The following is a 12,245-nucleotide window of genomic DNA, read 5'->3' as shown; positions in this document are numbered from 1 at the left end:
CATTCCTTGGTGCCAATTTTCTGTATTAGACCATTCTTACTGCTGTAAAGAAATATCTGATGCAAGTAATTTATAAAGAAAAGATGTTTAATTGGTTCATGGTTCTGCAGACCGTACAAGTGTCAGGCCTCTGAGCCCAAGCCAAGCCATCGCATCCCCTGTGACTTGCACGTATATGCCCAGATGGCCTGAAGTAAATGAAGAATCACAAAAGAAGTGCAAATGTCCTGCCTCGACTTAACTGATGACATTCCACCACAGAAGAAGTGAAAATGGCCAGTCCTTGCCTTAAAGCGGTGATATTATCTTGTGAAATTCCTTCTCCTGGCTCATCCTGGCTCAAAAACCTCCCCCAGTGAGCACCTTGTGACCCCCACTCCTGCCCGCCAGAGAACAACCCCCCTTTGACTGTAATTTTCCTTTACCTACCCAAATCCTATAAAACGGCCCCACTCTTATCTCCCTTTGCTGACTCTCTTTTCGGACTCAGCCCGCCTGCACTCAGGTGAAATAAACAGCCATGTTGCTCACACAAAGCCTGTTTGGTGGTCTCTTTACCTGGACACGCATGACAACAAGAAGCATAGAGATATCCGCTCAGCTTCTGGGGACATCTCAGGAAACTTACAATCATGGTGGAAAGCAAAGGAAGAGCAAGCAGAGCACATGGTGAAAACAGGATAAAATGAGAATGTTGGGGAGGTGCCTCACTTTTAAACAATCAGATCTTATGAAAACTCACTCGCTATCAGGAGCACAACACCAAAGGGATGGTGCCAAACCATTCATGAGAAATCCATCCCCATGGTGTAATCACCTCACACCAAACTTCACCACTATCATTGGGGATTACAATTCAACATGAGATTTGGGTGGGACACATATCCAAACCACATCACATGTCAAAATGATTAAGGATCTAGCTTAAGGGACTTCCATTCATCAAATGTGAGACAATAATAGTAATTATTAGAATACTCTAAATAAAATAGGTGTTCATTCGTTCACACTGATATAAACAAATGAATAAATGGGTGAGAAGGTAAATCTTTTACTTAGAATGCTAACTAATAAATGCATTAAAATAATTTGAAAATAACAATTTGACAACCATCATAGTAATAATATAGGCAAGATTATCAACAGTTTATAAAATAAATGGATAAAATGTGATTAAGAATGGGATATGTATTTAGTTTCAAAGTATCTCTCTTCAAAGTACTTACTGATTACAAAGGAAAAAAGAAATGTAATTTTCTAGTGGAGAAACCTGACAGTGACCAGGTTACTTGGTCACTTAAGATAACTTGATAAAGATAACCTAATATCATCAAAAATGGAACACATCAATATTATATACTAACTAATGGGATGTAATAAGAAGGACATAACATCACTCTTATACATTCCTACCCAAAATTCATAAAGTAGATAGAACCTTGGAGAAATCCTGGAAAATTCCACATTGAGGAACATTCTACAAAATCAATACCCTATAATCTTAAAAATAAATAAATAAATAAAAGTCAAGATTGTAGAAGTTAAGGAAAGACTAAGGAAATGCTCTTATTGAAGGAGATGAGAGAGACATGGCTACTGATTTCAAGGGACCATCCTGGATTGGATTCAGTTGTAGTAAATGCCCGGGAAAATGGGCAAAATTGAATTTGGGGCAAAGGTTATGTGGGAGTTCTTGTTACTACTGCAATTTTTCAATAAGTTTGAATGCTTTTCTAATAAAATTAATTTTCATAAGAAGACATAAAGCCAACAAAAGATTTTCTAATATGAAATAACAGACTATACGTGAAAACTTCTTGTAGTCAAATACCTAATAGTTGGAAGCCAGTGTACTCACTAGGAATGTGTGATATTGACTGTATCCATGCTCTCCATTGTTACATTTTTCTTTTTTGTCTCTTGATAAGTAATAACATATTCATGTATTTTTATTTTTACTTATTTATTCATTTTTGGCATCGGGTCTCACTTTGTTGCTCAGGCTTGAGTGCAGTGGTGTGACCACATCTCACTGCAGTTTCAAACTCCAGGGCTTATGTGATCCACCCACCTCAGTTTCCTCAGTATCTGGGACCAAAGGCACATGTCATCATGCCCGGCTGATTTTTGTATTTTTCTGGAGAGAGGAGGTTTCATACGTTGCCTTGGCTTGTCTCAAACTCCCGGTCTCAAGAGATCCTCCACCCCGGCCTCCCAAAGTCCTGGGATTACAGATGTGAGATACCGCACCCAATCTCTTATTTTGAGTGAAAGTTATTTCAGCCGTTGTTCGTCCTCCCAGTCAATTTAGATGTTACTCTTTCTGTATGTCCACAACATGCTTTCTATACCTTTATTAGCACAAATCACAGTATCTCCTAAGCTAAAATATAAGATCTGTGATGGCAGGAAGCTTGTTGTAAAAGACAGAAAATATCATTTAAAATGGATGATCAAGAAATTCCATTTCAGTATGGCTTCTGGGTAGCAGACACATGGCAATTTCTCTGTTCTTTTAAATACCCATGAAGAATCAGAAGAAAAAGAAAACATATCAACACAATCAAAACGCACTTTAATAATGATGAACATTTGTTGAATTCTAGCTATGCCAAAAAAGTATTGCCATAAATATTGACTCCGTTTCTCTTTTCAAATATTTTATGGCTATCTACATTTTCCACCATTTTATAGCTGAAGACATTGAGACAGGGAAGCTAAGTAAAACACTCAAGACTGCACAGCTAATGAGCAACAAAGATGGGATTTGAACCTACTGAATGTAGATACAGAAATAAATTACCATGGTAATTTATTTCAGAATTGAAGTTACGCTATGCTCATATTGTGAATTATGTATCATTTATCAATATGTAATTGATCCTTTGTTCCATTACATCTCTTTATTCTTTAAAATGTCTGTATAGTGGCCAGGCATGGTGGCTCACATGTGAAATCCCAGCACTTTGGGAGGTCAAGGTAGGCAGATCACCTAAGCTCAGCCTGGCCAACATGGTGAAACCCCACCTCTACTGAAAATACAAAAATTAGCTGGGCATGGTGGTGCATGCCTGTAATCCCAGGTACTGGGGAGGCTGAGGCAGAAGAATCCCTTGAACCCAGGAGGCAAGAGGTTGCAGTGAGCCGAGATCGCCACTGCACTCCAGCCTGGGTGACAAAGTGAGACTTGGGGTCATAAATAAATAAATAAATAGGTTGTATAGAAATAATAATATAAAAATTGCATTGGCATAGCAAATTTTAAGCATTTGGTCTTTTACAAAATTTATCATTGAATTTAGTTTATTTTTTTTCCCTACATGACAGATGAATCTTTTAATATGGAATGTTCCCACTTACTATTATAAATGATACACTTCTATGTCCTTTTCTTTAATGCCATGGCTCCTTGCCATCTCCTTTACTTTTGTTATATGGGTTATGTGTAATTTTATTTTGAATTCACTGCTATGTTAGAAACTGAATGTCACATTTGGATTTGCCAGCCATTGCTCTTGAATTTTCAAAAGCAATTTTAAAACCGTTAGTATTTTTTTCTAGTTGTGAGTGAAGATTGATCTCTAGGATAACCCATTTCTGATAGAAGACTCTGTCTCTTTACTTCTCAGTTACTATCATAATGACGGTTGGATTGAAGAGGATGGCTGTGGAATAGAGATCATCCATAGAGGAGGTCTGCTGTGCTGAAAGGAAAAACCAGCCTTATGATAGCTACTTGAAGAGAAGAAACAGCAGCCTGGGGATACTGTCGACATGATCCACCGTAGATCCAAGGACTTACATAGAAACTGGGTGGAAGTTAGTCAACATGTGGAGTTAATGTGTTAACAATCATGTGAGCATCACCCAGGGATTACACTTGGATAGGATTAGATAGGGATGACCCAGACTACTTTCCACAAAAAAAGGGATAAACAGTTTAGTTAATGATAGCCTGGGTTTCTTTCATTAAAACTGTATTTTTCTCAGTTTATTCCAACTGGAAATCATTATCAATTTCTAATAGATTTTGATATTAGACAGTATAGTGTGGTGTTCTAAAGAACAGACTCTGTATCTACATTCGGTAGGTTCAAATCCCATCTTTGTTGCTCATTAGCTGTGCAGTCTTGAGTGTTTTACTTAGCTTCCCTGTCTCAATGTCTTCAGCTATAAAATGGTGGAAAATGTAGATAGCCATAAAATATTTGAAAAGAGAAACGGAGTCAATATTTATGGCAATACTTTTTTGGCATAGCTAGAATTCAACAAATGTTCATCATTATTAAAGTGCGTTTTGATTGTGTTGATATGTTTTCTTTTTCTTCTGTATCTTCATGGATATTTAAAAGAACAGAGAAATTGCCATTTGTCTGCTACCCAGAAGCCATACTGAAATGGAATTTCTTGATCATCCATTTTAAATGATATTTTCTGTAATACTCAGAATCACCTGAGCCCTTAACTGCACCAACCTTGCACTGACCAAGATGATGTATATAGAAATCCCAGCATCTGCATGCATGTCACAACGTCATCCTTTCTGGAATAAATCCACCACTATTAATTAGCGCCACAGTAAATTCATGATTTTTAGTCACTGCTGGATCCTCAAAGCTGGTTTACAGTTAAAATCAATAAAGAAATTATTCCTAGTTTCCTAGTTGACTCCTCGTTGCATTTCCTTTTGTGGTTGTTATAAAATAATTTCATTCTCCTTGACCTTGCCAATTATTTACTTAACTTCCAGAACAGCTAACCTCCAAAAGCTTTGTAAATAAACCTACTTTTTATGTTAGCAATTAAATTAATATGTGTTCTAAGCATCCTTGTATATTTTAGCAACATCGTAATTTATTAAAATGTTATTATCTTTACTAAGTTTCCTCCATTTATTAACAAACATAATTGTCTTTCCTATCCGAAAACATCTTCTGTTATCTTCTCATTTGTGAAGTTTGTAGGCTTCTCTCATTCTTTTTTTTTTTTTTTTTTTTTGAGACGGAATCTCGCTCTGTCACCTGGGCTGGAGTGCAGTGGCCGGATCTCAGCTCACTGCAAGCTTCGCCTCCCGGGTTTACGCCATTCTCCTGCCTCAGCCTCCCAAGTAGCTGGGACTACAGGCGCCACCACCACGCCCGGCTAGTTTTTTGCATTTTTTAGTAGAGACGGGGTTTCACCATGTTAGCCAGGATGGTCTCGATCTCCTGACCTCGTGATCCGCCCATCTCGGCCTCCCAAAGTGCTGGGATTACAGGCTTGAGCCACCGTGCCCGGCAGGCTTCTCTCATTCTAACAACTGTGCTGTCTCTCACACTTTCTCCAAGAAAACTCCACCAAAACTAAACAAAAACTCCCATGATAAAATAAATTTTGGATCCAGGTGCAGTGGCTCAGGCCTGTAATCCCAGCACTTTGGGACGCCGAGGCTGGCGGATGACTTGAGGTCAGGAGTTTGACACCAGCCTGGCTCACATGGTGAAACTCCGTCTCTAATAAAAATATAAAAATTAGCCAGGTGTGGCGGGCACCCGTAATCCCAGCTACTTGGGAGGCTGAGGCAGGAGAATCACTTGAACCTAGGAGGTGGAGGTTGCAGTGAGCAGAGATTACACCACTGTACTCTAGCCTGAGCGATAGAGTAAGACTCTGTCTAAAAAAAAAAAAAAAAAAAAAACACTTTTTTTTGAAGTAATGAATAAAATTATGTAAATTGCATTTACAGAAAAATAAGCATTTAAACAGGTTAATGTAAGAGTTGTGTGTGTGCGTGTGTGTGTGTTTGGGGTTTAAAGGTTATGAACAGTAAGAGGAAACTTGGCTTCCAAACCTACTGGAACACTTAAATCTTCTCAGCACACTCAACATTATGCCATTCTAGAAGCAGTATACCAATGAACACATACTAAACATTTGCAGATACATCAATACATGCATGTGTTAAACTATGGGTTGGAACTTCTAAAGTAATGTATCAAGTCAAATCTCATGAAACCTACACTAATTTTTCTCCTCAATGTTTCTGTTCAACTATTACTGTTAATATTACACATCATTAGGTTTAAAATCCGAGAAAAACACTCAAAGTAGTATTTGATTATTTTCCAGTGCTCTAATTTACTAAGTAAAACATAAAGAAGACCAAAAAAAAGGTGTTATCAATGAAAATGGAATTACAGAAATAGATCTATTTTACGGAAGAATGTATAGAAGTTGGCAACTGATTGCATGTGGCAGAAAAAAAGAGGATATTAACAAAAATGACATAATAGAAACAAAGTATCAAGCTAGCTGCATATTAGATATATATGCAGGGTTTTTTTTCCCACATAATTCATATAGTAAAAGTGTTATTAAACATAATAATAAAATAATAAGATACTTGGAATTTACTAGTTTAAAAGTAAATGCTATATATGCCACTGATTCACTGGTCTTATTTTAATTTTGCATATGGAAACATAACTTCTTAAATTCCAGTTACAAAGATTGTCAGAATTTTTAAAATGCCACTTTCTTTCATTGTATAAACATACTTTGCACTTTTTAAGAACAAAAACATTGAATTTATTCCTTAAATTTTTTTTCCTGGATATTGGACAATCAATTATTTAAGATTTACGTTCTTTGAATGTGTTGGTTCCAGAATTGTTGACAATCCTAGATTGGGGAGGCAATAAATGCTAAGTTGCATACAAAAGATATGAATGAGGCCATTATGGTTATTAACATCAAGTCTGAAAATAACTTTTTTGATTTGTTTTAAAATTTAGATAGTTGCATGGTACAAGGAAATCAGATGACTTATTTATTTATTTATTTATTTATTTATTTATTTATTTATTTATTTATTGAGACGGAGTCTCGCTCTGTCACCCAGGCTGGAGTACAGTGGCGCGATCTTGGCTCACTGCAAGCTCCACCTCCCGGGTTCACGCCATTCTCCTGCCTCAGCCTCCCGAGTAGCTGGGAGTACAGGCGCCCGCCACCACGCCCGGCTAATTTTTTTTGTATTTTCAGTAGAGACGGGGTTTCACCGTCTTAGCCAGTATGGTCTCCATCTCCTGCCCTCATGATACATCCGCCTCGGCCTCCCAAAGTGCTGGGATGAGAAGCGTGAGCCACGGCGCCCGGCATGATGACTAATTTATATTTAATTTTATATTTAAAGGAAATTTGAGCATTTACATTCTCTTTTAAAGTAAATGCTATGTGCATCTGTCTCTGAGCAGGTCTTTGTTTCAAACTTTCGGCTGACACTAGTTGGTAAAAACGGCAAAGGGACTACCTGCTAAAGGAATGTTCAATCTAGTTCTGACAGTCAAAGGATTCGATTATCATTTTCTAGGTATCATATTCTTTTTGTTCAATCGCTATGATTCAGGAACAATCTTCAAAATTGACTTTGAAATACTGAAACAAAGACAAAACAGGAAACACAGCCCTAAATCTGTCCTAATTGAGAGAATTACCATCTAAGTTCATCAGAATCTCCTCCCCGAATTTTGGGGTGAGATCAGACAAGGCTAGGGAGATGGCCAAATGCAGAATGGTAAAATGCTTCATCTCCTAGAACTTATCAAAATGAAAAGAAAACTTGACCTTCAGCTTCAGTGTGCCTTTCTCTAAAGAGTATTGAGCACTTTAAATAGGATACTGAATTTCAGTTCGAAATTGTGTCTTATGAACTGAATGATTTTTCTTTTCAAAGGTATTGATAACAAGGGTCATGAAGGAGGAGAGTGTGCTTATTTTTTCAACTCACTGTCAAATCTATTCTCCGATTTTCTAAATTGTGTTCCTTTTTTTTTTTTTTTGATTGATGGACCTATTAAGTTTCTGGGAATAAAAGCCAAACACACACATCATACAGAGGTTTGCTTTAGGCACACAAATTCAAGTTCTGTTTAACACAGTGGGGTCACCAAACATCTAGTAAAGCCTTTGCCAATGTTTGTGTTTTCTTGCAATTAGATGAAAATCAAAGCCATGTGGACACCAACAGGGAAAACAGCAGGTCTCAATGTGTGTTTGGCAGTGCACGTTCTCCACTTCTCTTGTACGCTTTTATTTTTTTGACAATGTAACCAAAGCTTTATTTTATTTTATTATTTGTGTTGTGGTGGTGGTGGTGGTCTCAAACATTTTTCTCCCATTTTGCTTATATTGTTTATCTACAATTCCCAGGTGGCTTCAGAAAAGAAAATCAAACTTCCCTCTGTAATAAGTCTACTTCCATAACTATTTAAATACAGAAGACAATATAGCAGGTGCCTAAAAACCTGTGGGAAGACATTAAACAAAAGGCAAATACAAATAATTTTTGACTTTATGCTGTACCAAAAGTTTTTTCCAGGAAATGAAAGCAATACAGGCATAAAAAAAGTATATAAGAAAAAAAATATGTGCACATATACACACAAGTATCCATGCGAAATTTAATTTTTAAAACATGCAGTTATGGCAATAGGAATCAATAAATTCCTATTTATTTGATAGAAAACTTACTATATTTCTTTTATAACTAAATATTACAATGTAAAGGCTGGTGATGCCAACAATTGTAAGTGACTAATATAAATTCAAGAATAAGCAATCTTTATTACTTTTCAATTTTCTCAGAGTTTCATTTAATGTTTTGTTTGTTTTACCTTTGGTTCTCATAAGGGAAGTTGAATGTAAAGAAATAGTTGGCAGGGCATGGTGGCTCACGCCTCTTATCCCAGCACTTTGGAAGACCTAAAGTGGGTGGATCACTTAAGATCAGGAGACCAGCCTGGGCAACATGGTGAAACCTAGTCTCCAGAAAAGACATAAATATTAGCGGGCATGGTGGTGTGGACCTGTAATCCAGCTACTGGAGAGGCTGAGGTGGGAAGATCACCTGAGTCGGGGATGTCCAGGTTGCAGTGAGCCGTGATTGTGCCACTGCACTGTACAGCCTGCGTAACAGAATGAGACTGCATCTCAAAAAAAAAAAAAGAAAAGAAAAAACAGAGGAAGAAAGAAACATTTCCTTTGTTAACAAAAGCATGGCCCTCAAATTCAATGTATAAACTGTAAGGATTAAAATTCCATTGAAGTCCTGACAGGTTCAATTTTGTTAAAAAATTTTAAAAGTCACCTTCTTTTTATATCTCAACTTTAAAAAGTGCATATTAGTGGACTTTTTAATCTAAGGGAAGAAAAATTAAATAGATACGAGGCACCTCAATGGAGCTGTAATGCCTTTGATTTGACATTCATCCAAACTAAATTCTTTCATTCACATATTGAGTTCACATCAAATTCAGTGCCAGACAGTGAAGGAATGTAGAACAGAGAGAGAGTAGTGTAGAAAAAGGAAGGAGTGGGCATAGAATTTCATTGTGAAGTATGATGCCATCCTTTAAAAATTATGTCAAGAATTGCTGAAAATTTTGTATCTAAAATAGTAGACTTTGATAAATAATGAATATAAATATGAGTCTCTAGGAAATAAAACAGTATTTAAAGCTCTCTGATTTATTACCGTTAGTTTTATAGGATTCATATTTTATTAGATAATGATAGCTAATAATTTTTTGATAAAAATTATGTTAATACTTTTTCTGATTCATCCTCAGGATGGCTCTTTAAAGATACATGGCTCAGAATACGGGTAAAAGTTCAGAGAAATAGAAGACAACGTAGCTAGAATTCAAAGGTAGTCCACTTTCCCCACCAAAAAAAATCCCCTTTCCATCCACACCCTAACTCAGAGCTCTTATTCTTCAAGAACATGTTGTACTGTTTTAGGACTTTGGCAAAGTTTTGTTTCAACTTTTTCATTGCAAGAAACTATATTTGCATCATTAAAAAATGTCTTAATCATGCATTTCCAATGATCTAAATATTTGATGTCATTTATATCACCAATAATCTATATTTAATATTTAAAAGAAATAATTTATATGTTGCATGGAATAACATGTAATGTTTAAAAAATATATTTACTTTTTATAGTACGTACACAGAACAAGGAATTCCTTCATGTGTTTGACTCAGTACATACTCATATTATTTAAATAATTCAATTTTTAAGAATGACTAACTCCAGCTACATACCAAGGACCATACTAGGTTCTGCTTCATACTATAGTTAGGCTATTTTTATCTCTCGATGAAAGTAAAAAATAAAGTTTTTATTACCTTAGTTTATTGTTAGTAATTAAACTTGCCACATTCTCTTAATTTTTCATTCCAAATCACCCGAAGCCTAGAATCATAGCATTTTGGTTGTTTCAATATGATTTTTTCCAACTTTATTGAGGTATAATTGACAAACAAAAGATGTATATATTTAAGGTGTACAATGTAATTATGAAATAATTACCACAATCAAGGTAATTAACACATTCTTCAACTTACCAAAAAACATCACTCCCATTTTTGTTTTGTTCATTTTGTCCTTACTCTTAAGGAAATTAAAAAAATTTTTAGTATATTCCATTTGCTTTTAATGTATTTCTGTTTTTCAGTAATTTCAAAAGAGCATGTATTTCAGAAGTCTTTCTAATTGGAAGAATGGATTGTGAGAAACTGTAAACCTCAGTCAACAATCTAACAGATGATCTTCTCAAATAATGCAAATTTTCACTTCACTAAATCTCCCTATCACTTTCTTCAATTTGTTTAATTTTTTCCCTATCTATATATTCCTTTACCTTGAAAAGTGGATAAAACTAATTTTTCAGATTTATGATTATGTGTATTACTTGGAGGAAAATGTATATTAAATGAAATTAGTACCACCAGTATTCTGTTCAGCGTACCATCGTGTAGACCAGCCACGCCAAGCACTCAAATGTTGTTCGTTTGCCACTGATTTGCCATAGTTATCTAAAAACTCAGCATCTACTTTTGCGGTTTGCATTAGAAAGTTCTTATAGGACAGTAAGAAGGACTATTTGACTAGTTAATTTTTCAACTCATAAAAATATACAAAAATAATAGTAACAGGTTTCAAAGCTGGGTTTAGAAAAATGGTAACAAAAGAGAAATTTTCCTTTTATATTCCAGTATCTCTCTGAGAATCATCACTGCACCACATGTAAATACAATGTGAAGCCCAATTTTCCCATGCTTCAGGAAATAGATACTTCCATCTTTATTGCTTAAAAATTTAACATCTTAAAATGTTTATATATGCAATCTTTTTTTTATTTCATATTTTTGGAGGCAGTGTCTCACTATATTGCCAAGGCTGGATTTGAACTCCTGGGCTCAGAAGATCTTACTATCTCAGCTTCCCCAGTAGCTGGGGCTACAGGTGTGGCCCACCATGCGCAGCTAATCTTTAAACAAATTTAAAGTCAATTTTTCTAAAAAATATTGAATTTTTAAATGAATTAAGTTTATGCTACCCAATTTCACAAATAAGTGGCACCCATAAAGTAATTTACGTCATTTAAAAATAGTCAGGACATAAGATATTTAATCTAATCAATGCATTTTATAAATGAACACAATGAGGTCATAGAAGTTCAAAGACCATTTGGGAGGCCAAGGTGGGTGGATCACTTGAGGTCAGGAGTTCAAGACCAGCCTGGCCAACATGGTGAAATCCCATCTCTACTAAAAACACAGAAATTAGCCAGACCTAGAGGTGCACGCCTGTAGCCCCAGCTACTCAGGAGGCTGAGGCAGGAGAACTGCTTGAACCCGGGAGGTGGAGTTTGCAGTGAGCCGAGATTGCACCACTGCACCCCAGCCTAGGCAACAGAGCAAGACTCTGTCTTAAAAAAAAAAAAAAAAAAAAAAGCAACCATGTCTGTGTGTTCTTTGAACTTGACTTACATATTGTTTGGTGGGAATGTGAAGTAATACAGCCATTTTAGAAAAGAGTACAAGGTTCCACAAAAAAACTATAATCCAGCAGTCCCACTACTGGGTATATATCCAAAAGAAAGGAAATCCTTACGCTAAAGAGCTTACGGACTCTTCCCATGTTTATTAGAGCACTATTTGCAATAGCTGAGAAATGGAAAAACCTGTGTCCTTCCATAAATGAATGGATAAAGAAAATGTCGTATGTATACATCCAGTGAAGTACTATTTGACTGTAAAAAAAAAAAAACAAAACAAACAAACAGTAATCTTCTCATTTGCAGCAACATGGATGAGCCTGGAGGACATTATGTTGAGTGAAGTAAGCCAGGCACAGAATGACAAATACTACATTTTCACTCATATGTGGGAGCTAAAAGAGGTGATCTCATAGAAGT

The sequence above is a fragment of the Piliocolobus tephrosceles genome, chromosome 8 (genome assembly GCF_002776525.5).
Source record: "Piliocolobus tephrosceles isolate RC106 chromosome 8, ASM277652v3, whole genome shotgun sequence".
Lineage (NCBI taxonomy): Eukaryota > Metazoa > Chordata > Mammalia > Primates > Cercopithecidae > Piliocolobus > Piliocolobus tephrosceles.
This window is presented reverse-complemented; position numbering follows the sequence as displayed.